Consider the following 21,273-nt stretch of genomic DNA (forward strand, 5'->3'; position numbering starts at 1 on the left):
TTTTATTTATTTTTGGGACAGAGAGAGACAGAGCATGAACGGGGGAGGGGCAGAGAGAGAGGGAGACACAGAATCGGAAACAGGCTCCAGGCTCCGAGCCATCAGCCCAGAGCCTGACGCGGGGCTCGAACTCACGGACCGCGAGATCGTGACCTGGCTGAAGTCGGACGCTTAACCGACTGCGCCACCCAGGCGCCCCTAGTGTTTTTACTTAACTTTCTGTGTGAGCATTTCTCCCACGCCATGGTATATTTTTCAAGTGACATTGATGGCTGCATTCTCCGCGCACGGATCTGGTGCTCAGAACTCGCTCTTTTGTCCTCATTTAACTTGTTTGTGGCCTTTCCACCTTCACAGATGACGCTGCCCTGACTCTCCTCGTACGCTTATCAGGGCTCGCATCTCTGGCTCTTTCGGCGGGTGGCATTTTCCAAGACTTTTGAAGTGTGGGACTGAGTGTCCTATTTGCTCCACCCCAAATCCTGACCATCTGTCTTCTGCTTGATGCTCTGCCCTCGGGAGAAATCCCAAGCTATTCAGTAAGTCGAAGCCTTGCATGATGTGGTCCCTTCCAGAGCATCCAGACCCTTCCCCATCATGGCCCCACATCCTGTTTACAACTCTGCCGGTTTAAATTGCTGCACTATTTCCCTGCCCTGTCCTGCTTCACCCCCCACCACCCCCTGCCTTAGCTAAGTGCTTCCGAACTTCGGGTATTCAGATACCATTTTCACAAATTTTCCATACTACCTGTATCGTCATTTAATCTTTATTTTTAAGATTACCTGTTACTTAAAAAGTGGATTTTAACTTAGCTCTAATGGGTAGCTATGAAAACCCATGAAAATACGGGTTTGAGGTGCTGAACACACGCGCATGGGTGCATGTGTGTGTTTATAATTTTTTTCGAATTCACATGAAAATAAATTCATAACTATTGAAATAAGGAAATAAAGATTCTCCCAACATTACCTGAAATTATCTTCCATAGTGACACATGTTCCCTATTTTGGGAAACACTACATTGATTCCATCTTCCTGGTACATGATTCCCTCCTTTCTGATAGACTAACCCCTAGTCATCTCTTGAGTCCTAGGGAGACTTGATTATATAAAACAGCAAAAATAATGCCTTGTGCAGTTAAAAAGATAGAATAAAAAAATACAGGCATGATAGAATATAAGTTGAGAAGGGAGCAAAGGGAGAAAAAAATGTCCCAAGAACTTAGACTCTGAAATGCTAATGTGCCAATTCAGTATGCTGGAATTTCTAGGAATGGCCCTTGAAGAATAGAAATAGAGGCTACAATTTCCAAACCAGTAGATGGAATATGTATGGAATAAGAAAAAACATCCGTTGAAAAAATGCAAGTTAATATAAGAAAGAAGGACAAAAGCAACACATATATATATATTTAATTTTATTTTTTATTTTTTAAAATTTATATCCAAATTAGTTAGCATCTAGTGCAACAATGATTTCAGTAGATTCCTGAATGCCCCTTCCCCATTTAGCCCATCCCCCCTCCCACAACCCCTCCAGTAACCCTTTGTTTGTTCTCCATATTTAAGAGTCTCTTCTGTTTTGTCCCCCTCCCTGTTTTTATATTATTTTTGTTTCCCTTCCCTTATGTTCATCCATTTTGTCTCTTAAAGTCCTCATATGAGTGAAGTCATGATTTTTGTCTTTCTCTGACTGACTAATTTCACTTAGCATATTACTCCAGTTCCATCCACATGGTTGCAAATGGCAAGATTTCATTCTTTTTGATGGCCGAGTAATACTCCATTGTATATATATATACCACATTTTCTTTATCCATTCATCCATCGATGGACATTTGGGCTTTTTCCATACTTTCGCTATTGTTGATAGTGCTGCTATAAACATTGGGGTGCATGTCCCCCTTCAAAACAGCACACCCGTATCCCGTGGATAAATGCCTAGCAGTGCAATTGCTGGGTTGTAGGATAGTTCTATTGTTAGCTTTTTGAGGAAACTGCATACTGTTTTCCAGAGTGGCTACACCAGCTTGCATTGCCACCAACAGTGCAAAAGAGATCCTCTTTCTCCGCATCCTCGCCAACATCTGTTGTTGCCTGAGTTGTTACCGTTAGCCATTCTGACAGGTGTCAGGTGGTATCTCATTGTGGTTTTGATTTGTACTTCCCTGATGATGAGTGATGTTGAGCATTTTTTCATGTGTCAGTTGGCCATCTGGATGTCTTCCTTGAAGTAGTGTCTATTCATGTCTTTTGCCCATTTCTTCATTGGATTATTTGTTTTTTTGGGTGTTGAGTTTGATAAGTTCTTTATAGATTTTGGATACTAACCCTTTATCTGGTATGTCATTTGCAAATATCTTCTCCCGTTCTGTCGGCTGCCTTTTAGTTTTGCTGATTGTTTCCTTTGCTGTGCAGAAGCTTTTTATTTTGATGAGGTCCCAGTAGTTCATTTTTGCTTTTGTTTCCCTTGCCTCCAGAGACGTGTTGAGTAAGAAGTTGCTGCGGGCAAGATCAAAGAGGTTTTTGCCTGCGTTTTCCTCAAGGATTTTGATGGCTTCCTGTCTTACATTGAGGTCTTTCATCCATTTTCAGTTTATTTTTGTGTACGGTGTAAGAAAGTGGTCTAGGTTCATTCTTCTGCATGTCGCTGTCCAGTTTTCCCAGCACCACTTGCTGAAGAGACTGTCTTTATTCCATTGGATATTCTTTCCTGCTTTGTCAAAGATTAGTTGGCCATATGTTTGTGGGTCCATTTCTGGGTTCTCTATTCTGTTCCATTGATCCGAGTGTCTGTTCTTGCGCCAGTACCATAGTGTCTTGATGATTACAGCTTTGTAATACAGCTTGAAGTCCAGGATTGTGATGCCTCCTGCTTTGGTTTTCTTTTTCAAGATTGCTTTGGCTATTTGGGGTCTTTTATGATTCCATACAAATTTTAGGATTATTTGTTCTAGCTCTGTGAAGAATGCTTATGTTATTTTGATAGGGATTGCATTGAATATGTAGACAGCTTTGGATAGTATTGACATTTTAACAATATTTGTTCTTCCTATCCAGGAGCATGGAGTCTTTTTCCATTTCTTTGTGTCTTCTTCAATTTCTTTCATAGGCTTTCTATAGTTTTCAGTGTATGGATTTTTCACCTCTTTGGTTAGATTTCTTCCTAGGTATTTTATAGTTTTTTTGTGCAACTGTAAATGGGATCGATTCCTTGATTTCTCTTTCTGTCGCTTTACTGTTGGTGTATAGGAATGCAACCGATTTCTGTGCATTGATTTTATATCCTGCAACATTGCTGAATTCATGAATCAGTTCTAGCAGTTTTTTGATGGAATCTTTTGGGTTTTCCATAGAGAGTATCATGTCATCTGCGAAGAGTGAAGGTGTGACCTCCTTGTGGCCAATCTGGATGCCTTTTATTTCTTTGTGTTGTCTGATTGCAGAGGTTAAGACTTCCAATACTATGTTGAATAACAGTGGTGAGAGTGGACATCCCTGTCTTGTTCCTGACCTTAGGGGGAAAGCTGTCAGTTTTTCCGCATTGAGGATCATATTAGTATTGGGTCGTTCATATATGGCTTTTACGATCTCGAGGTATGCTCCTTCTATCCCTACTTTCTTGAGGGTTTTTTATCAAGAAAGGATGCTATATTTTGTCAAATGCTTTCTCTGCATCTATTGAGAGGATCATATAGTTCTTGTCCTTTCTTTTATTGATGTGATGAATCACGTTAATTGTTTTGTGGATATTGAACCAGCCCTGCATCCCAGGTATAAATCCCACTTGGTCGTGGTGAATAATTTTTTTAATGTATTGTTGGATCTGGTTGGCTAATATCTTGTTGAGGATTTTTGCATCCGTGTTCATCAGGAAATTGGTCTATAGTTCTTTTTTAGTGGGGTCTCTGTCTGGTTTTGGAATCAAGGTAATGCTGGCTTCATAGAAAGAATTTGGAAGTTTTCCTTCCATTTCTATTTTTTGGAACAGTTTCAAGAGAATAGGTGTTAACTCTTCCTTAAATGTTTGGTAGAATTCCCCTGGAAAGCCATCTGGCCCTGGACTCTTGTTTTTTGGCAGATTTTTGATTACTAATTCGATTTCCTTACTGGTTATGGGTCTGTTCAAATTTTCTATATCTTTCTGTTTCAGTTGTGGTAGTTTATATGTTTCTAGGAATTTGTCCATTTCTTCCAGATCACCCACTTTATTGGCATATAATTGCTCATAATATTCTCTTATTATTGTTTTTATTTCTGTTGTGTTGGTTGTGATCTCTCCTCTTTCATTCTGATTTTATTTATTTGGTTCCTTTCCTTTTTCTTCTTGATCAAACTGGCTAGTGGTTTATAACTTTTGTTAATTCTTTCAAAGAACCAGCTTCTGGTTTCATTGATCTGTTCTACTGTTTTTTTGGTTTCAATAGCATTAACTTTTGCTCTAGTCTTTATTATTTTCTGTCTTCTGCTGGTTTTGGGTTTTATTTGCTGTTCTTTTTCCAGCTCCTTAAGGCATAAGGTTAGGTTGTGTATCTGAGATCTTTCTTCCTTCTTTAGGAAGGCCTGGATTGCTATATACTTTCCCCTTATGACCACCTTTGCAGCCTCCCAGAGGTTTTGGGTTGTGGTGTTATCATCTTCATTGACTTCCATATACTTTTTAATTTCCTCTTTAATTGCTTGGTTAGCCCATTCATTACTTAGTAGGATATCCTTCCGTCTCCAAGTATTTGTTACATTTCCAATTTTTTTCTTGTGGTTGATTTCAAGTTTCATAGCGTTGTGGTCTGAAAATATGCACGGTATGATCTCAATCTTTTTGTACTTACTTAGGGCTGATTTGTGTCCCAGTATGTGGTCTATTCTGGAGAACGTTCCATGTGCACTGGAAAAGAATGTATACTCTGCTGCTTTAGGATGAAATGTTCTGAATATATCTGTTAAGTCCATCTGGTCCAGTGTGTCATTCAAAGCCATTGTTTCCTTGTTGATTTTTTAATTAGATAATCTGTCCATTGCTGTGAATGGGCTGTTGAAGTCTCCTACTATTAAGGTATTACTAACAATGAGTTTCTATATGTTTGTGATTAATTGATTTATATATTTGGGTACTTCCACTTTTGGCGCATAAATGTTTACAATTGTTAGGTCTTCTTGGTCTATAGACCCCTTGATTATGATATAATGCCCTTCTGCATCCCTTGATACAGTCTTTATTTTAAAGTCTAGATTGTCTGATACAAGTATGGCTACCCTGGCTTTCTTTTGTTGACCATTAGCATGATAGATGGTTCTCCATCCCCTTACTTTCAATCTGAAGGTGTCTTTAGGTCTAAAGTGGGTCTCTTGTAAACAGCATATAGATGGATCTTGTTTTCTTATCCATTCTGTTATCCTATGTCTTTTAATTGGAGCATTGAGTCCATTGGTGTTTAGAGTGAGTACTGAAAGATATGAATCTATTGCCATTATGATGCTTGTAGGTTGGAGTTTCTGGTGGTGTTCTCTGGTCCTTTCTAATCTTTTATATATATAATCTTTTTTATTATATATATATATATATATATATATATATATATTTTTTTTTTTTCATCTTTTCTCCCCTCAGAAAGTCGCCCTTAATATTTCTTGCAGGGTTGGTTTAGTGGGCCCAAACTCCTTTAATTTTTGTCTGGGAAACTTTTTATCTCTCCTTCTTTTTTGAATGACGGCCTTGCTGGATAAAGTATTCTTGGCTGCATATTTTTCTGATTCAGCACACTGAATCACCACTCCCTTCTGGCCTGCCAAGTTTCTGTGGATAGGTCTGTTGCAAACCTGATCTGTCTTCCCTTGTATGTTAGGGACTTTTTTTTTCCCTTGCTGCTTTCATGATCCTCTCCTGGCCTGAGTATTTTGTGAATTTGACTATGATATGCTTTGTTGATGGTCGGTTTTTGTTGAATCTAATGGGGGTCCTCTGTGCTTCCTGGATTTTGATGTCTGTGTCTTTCCCCAGGTTAGGAAATTTTCCCCTATGATTTGCTCACATAACCCTTCTACCCCTATTTCTCTCTCTTCCTCCTCTGGGACCCCTATGATTTTGATGTTGTTCCTTTTTCATGAGTCACTGATTTCTCTAATTCTTACATTGTGCTCTTTTGCCTTAATCTCCCTCTTTTTTTTCTGCTCATTATTCTCTATAAGTTTGTCCTCTATATTGCTGATTCTCTGTTCTGCCTCGTCCATCTTTGTCGCTGCGGCATCCATCCATGATTGCAGCTCAGTTATAGCATTTTTTATTTCATTCTGGCTATTTTTTACTTCTTTTATCTGTGCAGAAAGGGATTCTAACCTATTTTCGACTCCAGCTAGAATTCTTATTATCGTGATTCTAAATTCTGGTGCAGACATCTTGCTTGTATCTGTGTTGGTTAAGTCCCTGGCTGTTGTTTCTTCATGCTCTTTCTTTTGGGGTGAATTCCTTCGTTTTGTCATTTTGAAGGGAGGAAAGGAATTAATGAGGTAGAAAAATTGAAATTAAAAAAATTAAAATTAAAAAAATATTAAAATTAAAAATTAAACACACACACACACACACACAAATCGAATAGATGATGCTAGTTCCTAGGTGTGTTTTGGTCTGGGTGTTTGACAAATTAGAGAAAAAAAAGCGGGGGGAAGAGAAAAAAAGGAAATCGTTTGAGAATTTGAAAAAATGAATACACTGAAGTTGATTAAAATGAGATGAAGGGGGTAAAATAGAATTTGAAAAAATATACACAAAAGTAAAGAATATAGTAGAAAAAAATTAAAGAAAAATATTTTTAATTGAAATTTAAAATAAATGAATTTTTTCATTTTCTCATTTTCTGTATTTAAGAAAAAAGAAAAAAATGAAAAAGAAAAAAAGATAAAAAAAGAAAAAACCGTTTGAAAATTTGAAAAAGTGAATACCCTGTATTAGACTAAAATAAAATGATGGAAGTAGAATACATTTTGAAAAAATTTACATAACAGCAAAAAGTATAGTAATAAACATTAAATAAAAATATTTTTAATAGATATTGAAAGTAAAAATGAAGTGTTTCTCTTTCTGCATTCAAGTAAAAGAAAAGAAACAAAAAAGAGAAAAAAGGAAAAAGAAAGAAAAAAAGGAAATTGTTTGAAAATTTGAAAAGGTGAGTACACTGAAGTAGACTAATATAAAATGATGGAAGTAAAGTAGAAATTGAAAAAATTTACAGAAAAGTAAAAACTATAGTAATAAAACTTGAAAGATATTTTTAATAAAAATTGAAAATAAAAATGATTTTTTTAATCTTTCTGTATTCAAGAAAAAGAAAAGAATTGTAAAAGACAAAGAGGAAAAAGAAAAAAAAAGAAAGAAAATTGAACAGATGAACCTGCCAACAGATCGAAACAGGACTGAAATTGTTTGGTTTTCTCTTAGAAGTCAGGTCATGTAGCTCTTTCTAGTCCATAAGTAAGCAGGCGGTAAGACTTGTGTTCCTGAAGAGCGAGGTTGGCCCAGTTGGGCGGGGCTCAGTGTAACGGCTCCGCTCTCCACTAGATGGCGCTGCTAGCCTCCTGGGGTGGCGTGCTGCCGGGCTCGTGGGTGCGCCTGCGCCTGCGCGGGAGCGGTGAAAAATGGCGCCACCCAGCCACCCAGTGTGTTCTCCCGGATAAGCAACCGCGCACCGGTCCTCCGTCTTCACCTCTCGTCCACTCTCCGCTTATTCCCTCTCCGTGACCAGGCCCCGGGCAGTACCTCTCTCCCGAGTTTTGTCTCGGACGTGGCTGTTTTCCCCGGCCCCTTACTTCCGAAGGACTGCGGCTTTGACCCATTCTGCCCCTCTGCGGGAGGGTCTCACCGAGCAGTGGCCGAATGAGCAATGGACGAATGCCGGCTGCACCCGGGAATGCCTGTTGGACCCTGTTGTTGCCGGTGCCCCGAGACTGCCACCAGGTGCCAGCCCGTCCCAGAAAATGTTCACGAGACAGTGTAGAAGCAGCGTCTCCGGGATGATGGAAAATCACAACACACGTCTGGCACCGGGCTTCACCCTTGACGGCTTTGTTCCAGCACCAGCGAAGGTGGCCTCCTTCCAGGGTCTGCCGGGACCGGGTGGCTTCCACAGTCTCCACCAAATGTCCTTCCAGCAGTGGAACCGCTTTTCCCCGTGTGGCCCGAGACCCTCCCGGACCCCGCTCTGCTCCTGGGGATTCGCCCTTCCCACCAGAGCACCGCCAGGTAGGGAGCTGCGGGGTTGCAGCCTTTGTGCTCCCCTCGTTTACAGTCTTAATGGGATTTAAACCCTCTCCTTTCTCCCTTTTTAGTTTAGTCCCTGCGGCGGTTTCCAATTTTCCGCTTTCTCTCCAGCTGCTTTTGGGGAGGGGTGCTTTTCTGGTATCCTCCCCCCGCCCCAATCTCCGTCCTCTCTCCACCTGCAAAGGCAGCTCCCTGCCTACTTCTCGCTCCCCGAGTTCACCTCTCCGCGCCGCGTACCTGCTGAATTCTGTGGTTCAGGTTGTGCAGATTGTTGTGTTAATCCTCCAATCAGTTTTCTAGGTGTGCAGGATGCTTTAGTGTTGGTCTGGCTGTATTTTATGGACATGAGACCCACAGAAAACTTCCATGCTGTTCCGCCATCTTGGTTCCTCCCCTATATATATATATTTTAATGTTTATTTATTTTGAGAGAAAGAGAGAGAGAGAGAGAGAGAGAGAGGGAGAGCGAGCTTGACAGGGGAAGGGCCAGAAAGAGAGGGAGACACAGAATCTGAAGCAGGCTCCAGGCTCTGAGCTGTCAGCACAGAGCCCAATGCAGGGCTCGAACTCATGAACTGCGATATCATGACCTGAGCCAAAGTCGGACGCTTAACCGATGAGCCACCCAGGTGCCCTGACAAAAGCAACATATAAACGAGGGTAAATATGGGGCACCTGGGGAGCTTTGTTGTTGAGCGTCCAACTTTGGCTCAGGTCATGATCTTGCAGTTTGTGGGTTTGAGTCCCCCCTTCAGGCTCTGTGCTGACAGCTCAGAGCCTGGAGCCTGCTTAGGATTCTGTGTCTCCCTCTCTCTCTCTCTGCCCCTCCCCTACTCATGCTCATGCTCTCTCTCTCTCAAAAATAAGCTTAAAAAAATAAAAATAAAAAAATAAAAGAGGGCAAATAGTATAGAATATGATGACAGAGATATCTGAGGATCTCAGCAAATGCAACTCAAGTTGTTCCTGATAAACGACAGCGATTATCATCCTGGCTTTAAAGAAATCTATCTACGTGATATTCATGAGGTTCTCAAATATAAGGACACGGAAAGGTTGGAAAAAAAAGTCAAAAATTACATTCTTGGCAAATATTAAATAAACAACAAAAACTGGGTGCATCTATCTCAATGTCGGGTCAAAATTAATGTAAGGCCTTGCATGTTATGCCTTATAACTTTCAAATTGTGAATATTCTTTAACGTGTGAAAAGCAGATAATCTAAAGCAGATAATCTAAAAATAAAGTGGTCCCATTGTAGTGATCTGGACTATGTATCTGTGAGGTAAATGAATTAGAAAAAAAGGCTGGTATGTGATTCCATGCCAACACCATTCATGTCTTCAGAAAGTCCCATGTCTCAAGCAGCCTCGCCATACAGAAGAGGATATGTTTGAGCATGCTGTGATCAATGGGTCTTGTGAGGACGGAGACACTGATGCAGGGGGTGCTTAGGAAGAGTCTGTATAATACTATTTCACTAAATACGAGAGATGATTAGTGGGTGTTTGTTTTATACATGATTTGAAATACGTATACATAACTGAATGTGTCAATCTTAGAGAATAGGTAGATGTGTGCCTCTGTCTTTATCAGAAACTTACATGTCTATGTTGCCTTCACCATTCTGTGGATGTGGTCATTGGGAAATAAGTTAGAGGCGATGGGATTGTCCTGCATTTGGGCACTTGTAGCATTTTGTCTTAAGTCGCATGGTTGCTGAGAGATAGAACCTGATGCCAGAGACTGGGAGCTTGGCACTGACCACTCTCCCCTTGAAAGGGCCCTTGTTGGGAGTCAGGAGGACGGAAACAAGAAACTGTGAGTCTAAGTGATGCCTGTAGGGCAGGATGTGGCTGCGGGTTTGGGTTCAGAACTGCAGCCTTCGGAGAACTCTGACTTCAACCAGCCCTGTGGCGGGAGGTCCTGAGTTAGAAGCCCGGGTTCTAGCTCTCCACTCATGGGCTGTGTTATTTTGCCCATAATTTAATTTCTTGGACTTTGATGTCCTCACATGAAATAAAAAGGGCTATTTTAACCACCCGAGTCTGTTATCTCTGTAAAATGGGAATAATATGCCCTGGCCTTACCCCCCCAGTGGTATCCAGGTAAGCATTTAAAACCAACTTTCTGGAAGCAAACAGACAAGTTTAAAAGAAAACAAAACAAATTAGTTTATAGAGTTTTTAGCACTTGCCACTTTCTGTGATGTAAATACGTCAACCGTGGCCAATTTCAGCCTACCAACAAGAAGTCACTGACTACAGGATTGGCGTGAAATGTGCTCAGCCAGGTGTCACGAGCTGCTTGGGGCCAGATGCGTCTCTTCACGCAACTGTCAGGGACCAATATGGCTGCTAGCAGCTCTCGCTTCCAATGGCATAATAAGGTTCGCAGAGTTTGAACCTCTAAGTCAGACAAAACTGAGTCTGAATTTCGGCTCTGCCTCTCCCTAATTGTATGATCCTGGTTAACTCATTTTGCTCTCTAAGCCCTAGTGGTCAAACCAAGAAACTGGCAATAATAGTACTCACAAAACAGAGTCCATTCAGAGTCATTCATTCATTCGATTCATTCATTCAACAAGTGTTAATTAATCAAGATGATGATTACGTCTAAGAGCTTAGCTAAATGCCAGATGCCTTAACTTCTGTCCACCAAGAGAAGATTTTCCCTATATTTTGTCCTTGGCTTCTTATGCTGCAAGTTTTTTCCTTCTTATGCTGCAAACTTTCCTATGTGGGGTCATCTCCATTGCATAGTCTGGACCTGCCTAGACTCCCTAATCACAGTCTCCCAAGGACCCTTCTCCTCTGAGCTCCAGATGCTTGTATCCATCATCTGATGCCCACCTCCTGTGAGACGTGCCATAGACTGTCCAACTCAGCCTGTTCCCAAATAAACTCCTTAGTTCTTTCCATCCACTCCATCTGCTTCTCCTATAGTCCTTGTTCCTTCTCTCGGAGGATAGGGCCACCAGTCTCTCAAAGGCCAGGCCTTCTGTGGCTCGGTGCTTTTCCATATGAGGACCAGCTCCTCCAGTGCTTTCTCAGGTGGGCATGCTAGACGGGGTCCAACTACGACTTCGAGTTTATCTCATATGCTTCTTGTCACAATCAATATTTGTTGAATTAAATGAGTAAACTAATGGTGAGAATTTCATGCACCATAATGGGATTTGAGGGAAGCTATTTCGGGGCGTGGAGAGAGTTATTGATCTCTCTGAAATCACATCACTCAGACAACTATACATTTTATCATTCCTAAGCTGAGAGCTGGGGCTTAATAGATGATGAGATTGGCTCAAAACCGATTGATTGATGGATTGACTGATTCTTTCATCACATACAATTTTGAATACCTGCTTGGGTGCCAGACACTTTTTCTGGGGGGATACTAAGATGAACAAAATGTAAGTCCAAGCATTTCACTATCTACTTGGGGGAAGACTTGAAAAATATACAATGAAATGTGTGCTTTGAATGAAGGGTTGTAGAAAATGCTCTGGGTGCATGGGAGACGGTGGGACAGGCTCTGCCTCTGAGAATCAGGGACAGCTTCATGGAGGTGGTAATATTTGTTTCAGGCCTTCTTTAGGGAAGAAGGGTTTGGCAGTGGAGAAAGGAGTGGGGTGGAGGAGGAAAAGTAGATCCTAGGCAGGGACAGCACGTGTAGAACTGGGTCATGGGCAGCGCGGTGGAATTTGGGCACTGGTGAGAATTTCTGTGCCGTTGACTCGTTAGACACGGCGAGTGTCAGGAACACTGTGGTACAGCACTGTTGGTCCTGCCCCCTCGAGGACCCCACAAAGGGACCCCACAAATGGACACAAGTACTGATGGCCTCGGAAAGGCAGCAACTTCCCTTGTCTGTCTTGATGTGAGTGCTGCAGCTGAACCCAGAAACTGGCGTGCTCCCCAGCCTCACGGTTCCTTGGGTAATGACAAATCCCTTTCATTTGCTCCCCATTATTTCACTGTAAATGAGAAAGTAATAAGGAGAGCTGGCAACGGGACTAATTAAATTGGCCATTTCGGTGCCATCGATCCAGGGCCGGAAGGGAGTGAGGCTTCTGATGGAGGATACACGGAATGTATTTCTGTCACAATGTGGGGGCTGCAGGTGGCGCAGCAGCCTGGGATCGGGGTTGTGAGCTGTGCTGGGGACAGGAGCTGTGCCCGCGGATGGAGGGGCACCCCACCTCTCCTGGAGGACACCTCCGGGGAGGCTGCCCACAGAACTTGGGGACAAAAACCCCTTGTTTCCTTCTCTGGACAGGAGGTAGTGTGTGAGAACAAAGGTTGGAGGTGAGAATGTCAGTCTTTGTTCTGGGAAGTCAGTGGTGGGGCATGAATGGTCGGTGCCAAAGGTGGCGAAAATAAATACATGAATGAATACATAAAAACTTAACAGGAGCCCTGCAGACGGCCAGCTGAATTGGACTGACCCAACGCTGGTCAGCACTGAGTTTTATGAACCGACCCACTGACGCCGGTCAGCACTGAGTTTAGAAGTTAGCTTTTCCATCCTATTCTGTGGAAGGTCACTTTTGTCGAGCAGGTGGATGAGCCCAGTTCCTCCCCAGTTGTGGTCCCCAGGGTCACCTCCCTGTTTTCCCGTCCTAAACTACTTGCATTTCCTAACAGGCACCAGAGTGATCCCACCTTCTTGCCTTTATCCATGTTACGCCCCCTGTCCTTCTTCCAGAATTTCCCAAAGTGCCATCTGGGCACCATTTGCTTTGGAAAAATGTGGGGACTTCACTAGAAATGTGGAAGCCAGACCCCAGCACGTTCCTACTGACTCACTCTCTCGGGGCTGGAGCTCAGAACTGGGATTTTAGCAAATACAGTGGGAGATTCTTCACACCATTGGGGTTTTAGAACACTGGCCGCCTTTTTCTCTCTGTGTGGGAACACCCATTTGTCTCTCTCTCCACAGGGCTAGTGTGCTGAAATATGAACGGGGCTCCCTGTTGTTTTAGGTTCAGACATAGCCAAAAGCTTTTTTATTTGATTCAAGATTGTTGTAGACTTCTGCAGAAAGGAGACAATTAATTGCAAAGTCCATCTCAAAAACCACAAAAATCTCAACCACTAACAGACTTTATAGTGATTGGAGAATAACCACCTAGAGAAGAAGAAAAAATAATTTATTTTAAACTGAGCAAGCTTGAGTTCAGTTGTGCCCGAAATGAATTAAACAGTAAGTAGAATTTGTGAATGATCATTACCTCTTACCTTAGCTACATTTTATGACTTTTCAAAGTAAGCTAAAACATTTTATGAATTTTGTAAAATGGTTTCCTCGCCTTATGAGTTTCCCATCCCCAGTGTAGAAACCAGAAATCTCAAATTCATAGCCTCCCTTGCAGTGAGGACGCAGACCATCTGTCCTTTCAACAAGTTGTGTTGGTTACTAGCACCCACGCAGATATGATGCGAAGGTGAGCAATCGGGGCGGTTTGACTCCTGCAGTGACCCATTTTGCTACAGAAGTTGGTTGGAGAAGCACCCAGGTTTGAGAGGGTCTTGGGAGCAGATCAAATTCCTGGTGCAGAGTTTCTTTGCCCTGGAGGCCATCATTTCCTAGCAGTTCATAAACTATGGTACTTCTAATGAGCTCCAGGGCTGGTGTCCTTACCAGTTACGGATGTTGCTCCTGAAAGCTGAAACTCATGTCTGAATCACCAGCTGTCCCTGCAAGTCTCTGAGCTACCCAGCTCTCCACTTTTTCTAATATCACCCTTAGTACAATGACCAAAATTGCAAAATCCACACCAATATAGTTCTATTCACCCAGTCTACAGAGCTTAATCCAGTCTCACCAGCTGAATCACTAATGTTTTTGTGCAAGAGATGAAAACATTATTTTCTGGTCCAGGATCCAATCTAGGAATACACATTTTATTTAATTGTCATACATCTTTAATCTTTTACAATCTGGAACAGTTTCTCAGTATTTCTTTTCCGATCTTGACCTTAACATTTGCTAAGAGAACAGACAGGCATTTTAGTTTGTAGTAGGTGTCTCAGTTTGGGTTTGTCTGATGTTTCCTCATGATTAGAATGATGTCACATGCAGTTTTGACAGAAAAACCATGGAAGTGCTGTTGTGTCCTCCTCAGTGCATCATATCAGGAGGCATGTGATATTAATTTGTCTTTTACTCATGATGTTTCTTTGATCACTTGGTTAAGCTGCTGACTTCTAGGTTTCTCCACTGTAAAGTTACTATGTTTCCCTTTGTAATTATTATGCACCCCGATTCCTTTAAATCATTTCTTTCCTGCTTTATCAGTCAGAACAAGCTTCTGTTTCTTGCAATTAGGAACCCCAACAGTGACATCTCTATCCATGCTTTTCATATTCATATTCACTCACACAGTGAGTCCTCCAAAATACTGTGGTGATTTATGCAGGAAGTAGCATGATTGTGTCTTGGTTTTAGGCAACATCTTTGTGGCTCATTGGAGGAAAGATGGGAAGAGGCAAGACTTAGGCAGGAAGCCCATTTGGGTGGATTCTTCTGTAGTTCAGGTATGAGGTGGAGAAGGGCAATGAAAGGAAGGGATTTTTTAGAAGGTAATAAAAATGCTGCAACTCATCAGTGACCCACTCTGTATCAGGTTCTTGTATTTTCATTTCATTTCATTTCATTTCATTTCATTTCATTTCATTTCATAGAGAGAGAAAGCACATGCAAGTAGGGGAGAGGGGCAGAGGGAGAGGGAGAGAGAATCCCAAGCAGGCTCCATGCTCAGGGCAGAGGCTGACGTGGAGCTCAATCCCATGACCCTGGGACCATGACCTGAACTGAAATTAAGAGTTGGATGCTCAACTGACTGAGCCACCCAGGCGCCCCTGTACCTGGCTCTTGTATACATTGTTTCTGTTCTTCATAACAGCCCTCAACACTGTGTTTAGCACTGCCTCTCCTCCTAAGGAAATGGAGGCTGCTGGATTTGTCTACAAACAGAGCTAGTGAGGCCGGTGTCCCCAGCCAGGAGCATCTGGTACTACAGCGCAAGCACAGTCCCGTGAGCTTTACACCTCACCTGGATGCTGATGCAGTGGCCTCACTTGTGCCTCTGCAAACCCCAAAGTGGCAGTGACAAAATAGATGCAGCTCTTCCAGGCGTGCAGGTCCTGAGTCGGCTCACAGAAGGGCAAGAGCTCATGCATTGCTCATGCATTGCATGCATTGCAGCTCATGCTGCTGCTGAGGGAGAGGAGTGCACCTGAGGAACAGGTCTGTGGCATTGCTTACACAGGACGACAGCTGGGGGAGGATCTCTGGTGCTCATCTGCCTGGTGGAGGGCAGGTTTTTGCAAATGTGGCCGATCGGAAGTTGGGTGATCTCTGCAAATCCAGATGTACTCTGTGAGCTGAGGTGGAGCCTGGGGTTCTTGCTGCCTCACGGTCGTTCAGGCTTAAACAGAAGAAAGAAAAGAGAGAGTTAGATACAACCTCCCACGTTTTGTCACTCCTGCGGGGGCTGGGAGGGAGGTGGCTCTGTGAGAGACATACTCACCCTCCTCTGCTCCACATCGCCCAGGATTCTTTGCCTACAGGGCTCTCAGAGGGACTCACGGCCCCTGGGGCACACTATTTAAAGAGCTCCCAGAGTTGGAACACTTGGGTGGCCCAGTTGGTAAGTGTCTGACTCTTGGTTTCAGCTCAGGTCATGATCTCACGGTTTGTGAGTTCGAGCCCCACATCTGGCTCTGCACTGACAGTGCGGAGCCTCCTTGGGATTCTTTCCCTCTCTTTCTGCCGTTCCCTCACTCTCTCTCCTTCTCTCTCTCTCTCTCTCTCTCAAAATAAATAAATAAACTTTAAAAAAGAAGCTCTCAGGGTTGGGGGCCTCTTGGATCTCTCTTAGTCCAGGTTCTGCTGGACTATTGCCGTAACCTGTGCCACGGGGTTACGTAAAGTCCCTGCCAGTCGAAATTCTAGAATTCTACAGATCCGCTTAATGTCTCCCCCTTCATCTCCCACTGTATTGCTTCTTTTTCCAATGGTAATTAATATTTCAAGAAACCTTGGTGTTTGAAGCTTCACCTTGTGATTTTGACTATTTGGCAGAGTCTCTGAAGATCCATGTCGTATGTTAATTTGAAACTTCGTCGAAGCAAAGTTTGAATTTCAAGGGCTGCGAGACCGCCTTGCCAGAGCGGGCGCTTAGCTGGTGCGCGAGCCGCAGGCAGCCTCGTCCCCCCTCCCCTCAGCCACGTGGCATCTCTGCGTTATCATGTTAATAATTCAGAACAGCCGCCACTGGCCCTCAGGGGTGTATGCTCGGCCAGACACCGTCTTCTGTGCTCCTTGTGCATCGTGTCATTTATCCCTCACAAAAACTTTGTGGAATGGTGTCTCATTTTGCGGAGAAAGGGGAGTTCAGCCGTGTTAGGTGTGGTTCCCACGGTGTCACGGCACTAAGTGGCCGCGCTGGGATTCGAACCCAGGTCTGTTTCCCTTCAAAGCCCGTATTTCCCACTGCTGGAGAGGTCTCAGAGGTGAGGTAGAATGTGCCGGAAATGCACAGGCCCGGACACGGTGCCTGGAGGGTTCACGGACAGCCAGGAGGCCTGCACGACCGGGGTGCGAGCCTGCGGGGCGGCTGTGAGGAGACGGGGCCAGCCGGGCCGCGGGCACAAACCACAAGAGTTTCCACTGACTGCAGTTTCCGCTCTGAGCGGGACGGGAACCGCCGGGAGGGCTGCAGCAGACGCGTGACTTGCCCTGGGGGCCGTTTGGAATCACTCCGGCATGTGGAGAATTGACTCAGGCGGGGCAAGGACAGGAGGGAAGCGGGAGTCCTGGTGGGACGCAGTTGCCGGCATCCGCGTGAGTCACGACGGTGGCCTGGACCCGTGCTCTGGTGGAGGTGACGTACTGGGCAGACTGTGCGTGTATTTTGAAGGCAGAGTCAACCCCCTTCGCTGACCAGTGGATGCTGAGAGCGATGCTGAGTTTATTTCAGTGGCAGAATTTAACTAGCTTTTTAAATGTCCTTCGTGCTGTCTTAAAAGGATCCCTAAAGGTCGAACAGAGGTTCCTGAGATATTTTGATTATACCGCATTTAGAGGAGGAAACCACTTGCCACCACAAATGTGGAGATTAGCCAAGATCTTGGCTTGGGAGCCTCGCAAACGTCTAATGCGTATATGACTCTTACCTGGTCCTGGACTTGGATTGAGAAGGTGCCGCTAGAATCTTCTCATCTCTGCGGAGGTGAGAAGCCAGAAACCTCCCTGGGACCAGGCTGAGGTGGTGACAGCAGCCTTCTGTGCTGGGAAAACCAGGAGCCCGTTGTTCCAAGGAGAAGGTGCCTGTGGAGTGGGCGGGGGGGGGCCCATCTTGGCAACACAGGCCCGCAGATGTCTGCAAGTTTCAGAGGAGCAGACTGAAGGAGAATCGTGAACCTCAGAGCAATGAGGGCAGTCCCGGGGAGCCCGGCTCTCAGTTCTGCCGGCCAAGCTGGCTGGAAGGAAAGTCCTCTGAAAGGGCACTGTGGTTGTGGACTTGCTCAGAGCGGTCAGTACATGGAGCCCCTGTGCGCAGAAAGTGTGGGTTCTCCTTGGCGTCTGCTGTAGCATTTCCAAGCCTGACGGGCACCTCAGTTCACTTCCGGTCATGACGGCGAGTGCTCTAGACTTAGAAGTGGAAGCCTTATTCTAAATCTTGGATCGGGGCGCCTGGGTGGCTCAGTCGGTTGAGTCTCTGACTTCGGCTCAGATCATGATCTCATGTCTCGGGAGTTCGAGCCCCGCATCAGGCTCTGTGCCGACAGCTCGGAGCCTGGAGCCTGCTTCAGATTCTGTGTCTCCCTCTCTCTCTTCCCCTCCCCTGCTTGCACTCTGTCTCTCTTTCTCTCTCAAAAATAAATAAACATTAAATTTTTTTTTTTTTAAAAAGAAATGCCACTGGTTGCTTCTGGGTAAAAGCATTGAAGAGTCAGTGTGTGGCTTTTGCCATGCTTTCCTCCCCTTGTCCCTGTGACTGTGGACGTGTGGCTCGAGAGGGAGCCTCCCTCAGCCTGGGTTCCAGAGGAGTTACCATGTGCAGAACCCCTAGTCCACCTGTGGTGCGTAAGTAAGCCTGAGAGAGAAACAAAGTTGTTCTGCTTTGAACCTTTACAAATTTCTGGGTTGTTTGTTCCTAAGGCCTAACGTAGCCCATCCTGACTGAGGGAGATGGAAATGATAATCTCTCTTCATGTGCATAGCACAGGATTGTCCTGATGATTGAATGTAATTCTTCCCTCTCTCTGGAACCTTCCCTTTCCTTCTCCACTTCAGGCTAACTCTTATCTGCTTTCTAGGTGTCAGCTGAAATGGGGCTTCTTTAGAGAGACCCTTCCCTGGAGCCCTCGTGGAGTTACCCTCTTCTGTTGTTAGAGCTTCTATGTAGTACCTTCCTTCTCCTTTTCTGACCTTCATCTCCTCTCTAATCCCTTCTCGAACAGCCTGTCACACCACTGTCTTTGTCTTTCAACCCTGTGAGGGCAAGCCCTTGCCTGCCTTGTTATTTCCGTACCCCCTCCTTGAACAGCGCCAGGAATAGGGTGAGTGCCTGGAGACGAATGCATAGGACCAAGAGAGTGCCCGGCACAGTAATGGTGGCCTTTTTTTCTCTCTTCACCACCAAAGAGCCCTTTATAATATTGCTCTTCTTCCCTCAGGGGCTCCCCTTTCGGGAAGATTTCTGTCCACCGAACAATCTGCATTTACACAAAGCAATTCATTTGACTATTTCCCATTACTCAAAGACACGTGTAGCTGCTGATAAGAGCTACTGATCAGCAGGAGATAATCACTGTGACCACATCAATGGATTTGATTCCAGCCCCAGGCAAGGCAAGCACATGTTTGTGTTTGTGCCGCTTTACAGAATCCTTAACAGTCCCTCAACCAAAAGGGCTCATAATGTGCATTTAACAAGAGGCCCCGAGGGAGGCACTTCCGAGGTTGGTCAGGCCGCTCATCCATGACATCAAGGACTTGGCTCCTCCTGTCTTGTGCCTCTGCCTTTCCTCAGCCTTCTTTTCATGCCGTTGCCTCTTTATCTGCCCAAGATGTCTCCAGCTGGTCCAGGGATGAGGAGGGCACTTAAGAGGGGGTAAAGGGATCACGCCAGCCGACTCTCCCTTCCTGCCCGTTGCCTTCACCGGGGAAACAAAAGCTTCCTCGGAAACTCCTCCTCGTGTGTCCTTTGTCAGAACTGGACTGCATGGTCTCCTCTAGCGGCAGGGGATGCTGGGAAAGTGAGTATCCATCAAAGGATCCTGAGAGTCACTCTGGGCCTGGCATATGGCCATCCTGGGTGAAATGTGGGTCCATCAACAAGAGAGAAAGTGGGGAGAGTGGCTTCTGGGTAGCAGTGAAGTGTCTGCTGTGTCTCCTGCAGGTAGTGAGAGCTCATGGCCACATTACCCTTTTCTCATTCATTTAGTCAAGCCCACTTCTTTAACAGAGGAAGAGAATGAATACCCAACATGGGAAATGTCCAAGATCCCATCTTGCTTTAAAGGCAGATAGGGGTTCGAATAGAAGTCCTCAAGATCTCTTCACTCTTTTTATTTATTTATTTATTTATTTATTTATTTATTTATTTATTATTTTTTTAATTTTTCAAAATATTTATTTTTGAGAGAGAGACACAGAGCATGAGCAGGGGAGGAGCAGAGAGAGAGGGAGACAGAATCGGAAGCAGGCTCCAGGCCCTGAGCTGTCGGCACAGAGCCTGACGCGGGGCTCGAACTCACAAACCGTGAGATCATGACCTGAGCCGAAGTCGGATGCTCAACCGACTGAGCCACCCAGGCGCCCCTCTTCACTCTTTTTAAGAAATAATGTAAAGGGGCCCGTAACCCCGGCAAGTGGTACGGCAGAAGCAGAGGGGCTAACCTTGAATGTCTGTAGGCAGGTGACCTGGATTCTGCCCCGATTTCCACCTCGTCTGGCCTGTCTTTGGGCAAGTTATGTACTCAGTTGAAGGCTTGATTTTGTTTCAGCCATATTTATTTAATTTGATTTTCCAGATGAGGAAATTGAGACCCAGAAAGGTGAAGTGACTCGGTCAAGGCCAGACAGGTGTGAGTGGCAGGGCAAGGTTGGAGAAAAGTGGGAAGCCTCCTGACTTCCTGTCTGATGCTCCCTCCCTGACAGATCTGTCTGGAAGAGTTTCAAGTGCACCCTGAGTGAGGGGTTAGGGCCGTGCACCCTCTCTGTTGTTAGGACATGACAATTTACTGTGTTGGGGGGGATTGTTGACCAGTTTTAGCTATTTAGTCATGGACTTACAAACTTGGCTCTCAAGTTGTGTCTATAAAGTGGCTCTTGGTAAGTGAATAAATCTGGATGTCATGCGTTATTGCAAACATCGCCCCTGTCAGTCTGTGAGTCAGTGCATTTACCCACTGCTGTGGTAACAAAGGACGGTCAGAACAGGACCATTTTGATTTTTAATAAGAATAAAGAATAAAGAATAAAGAATCATCACTAACCCTGGCAGTGATTCCCTCCATTGTACCATCACCCCAATCTCATGGAGAGATTTTAAAAAAAATACAGATTTCAGGGCCTCATCCCTTGGAATACCTGGACAGACAGGTCCCTACAAATGTGTGTCTTCACAAAGTTTTCTCGGGAGATTCTGGTAATCGGCCTAGTATTTCAGTCACTGAGTGGACAGGATGGGATTTCTTGAGGCAGCCTCTGGACATCTTTGAAGTGTGGCTTATTTGCTTTGCTTTCAGACAAAATGTGTGTTAGTGCCAGATGGACGGATATCACTCAGTGATGACCAGGTGGTCCAAACTGTTGAACTTCTCAGAAGCACTATTAACCTGCGAGTGGTTTGCTTTTGCCTTAAAATACATAATTTGAAAAATATATGTTGTTCATTATTTAGGAAACTAAAGGTAAACATTGAATATTGTTAGTATTCCAGTCAACTAGAAGATGCCGTCAACGCAGCATTAAAAAAACAACATGGGGCGCCTGGCTGGCTC

The sequence above is a fragment of the Panthera pardus genome, unplaced genomic scaffold, assembly GCF_024362965.1.
Source record: "Panthera pardus isolate Hobbes unplaced genomic scaffold, ASM2436296v1 HiC_scaffold_7, whole genome shotgun sequence".
Classification (NCBI taxonomy): Eukaryota; Metazoa; Chordata; class Mammalia; order Carnivora; family Felidae; genus Panthera; species Panthera pardus.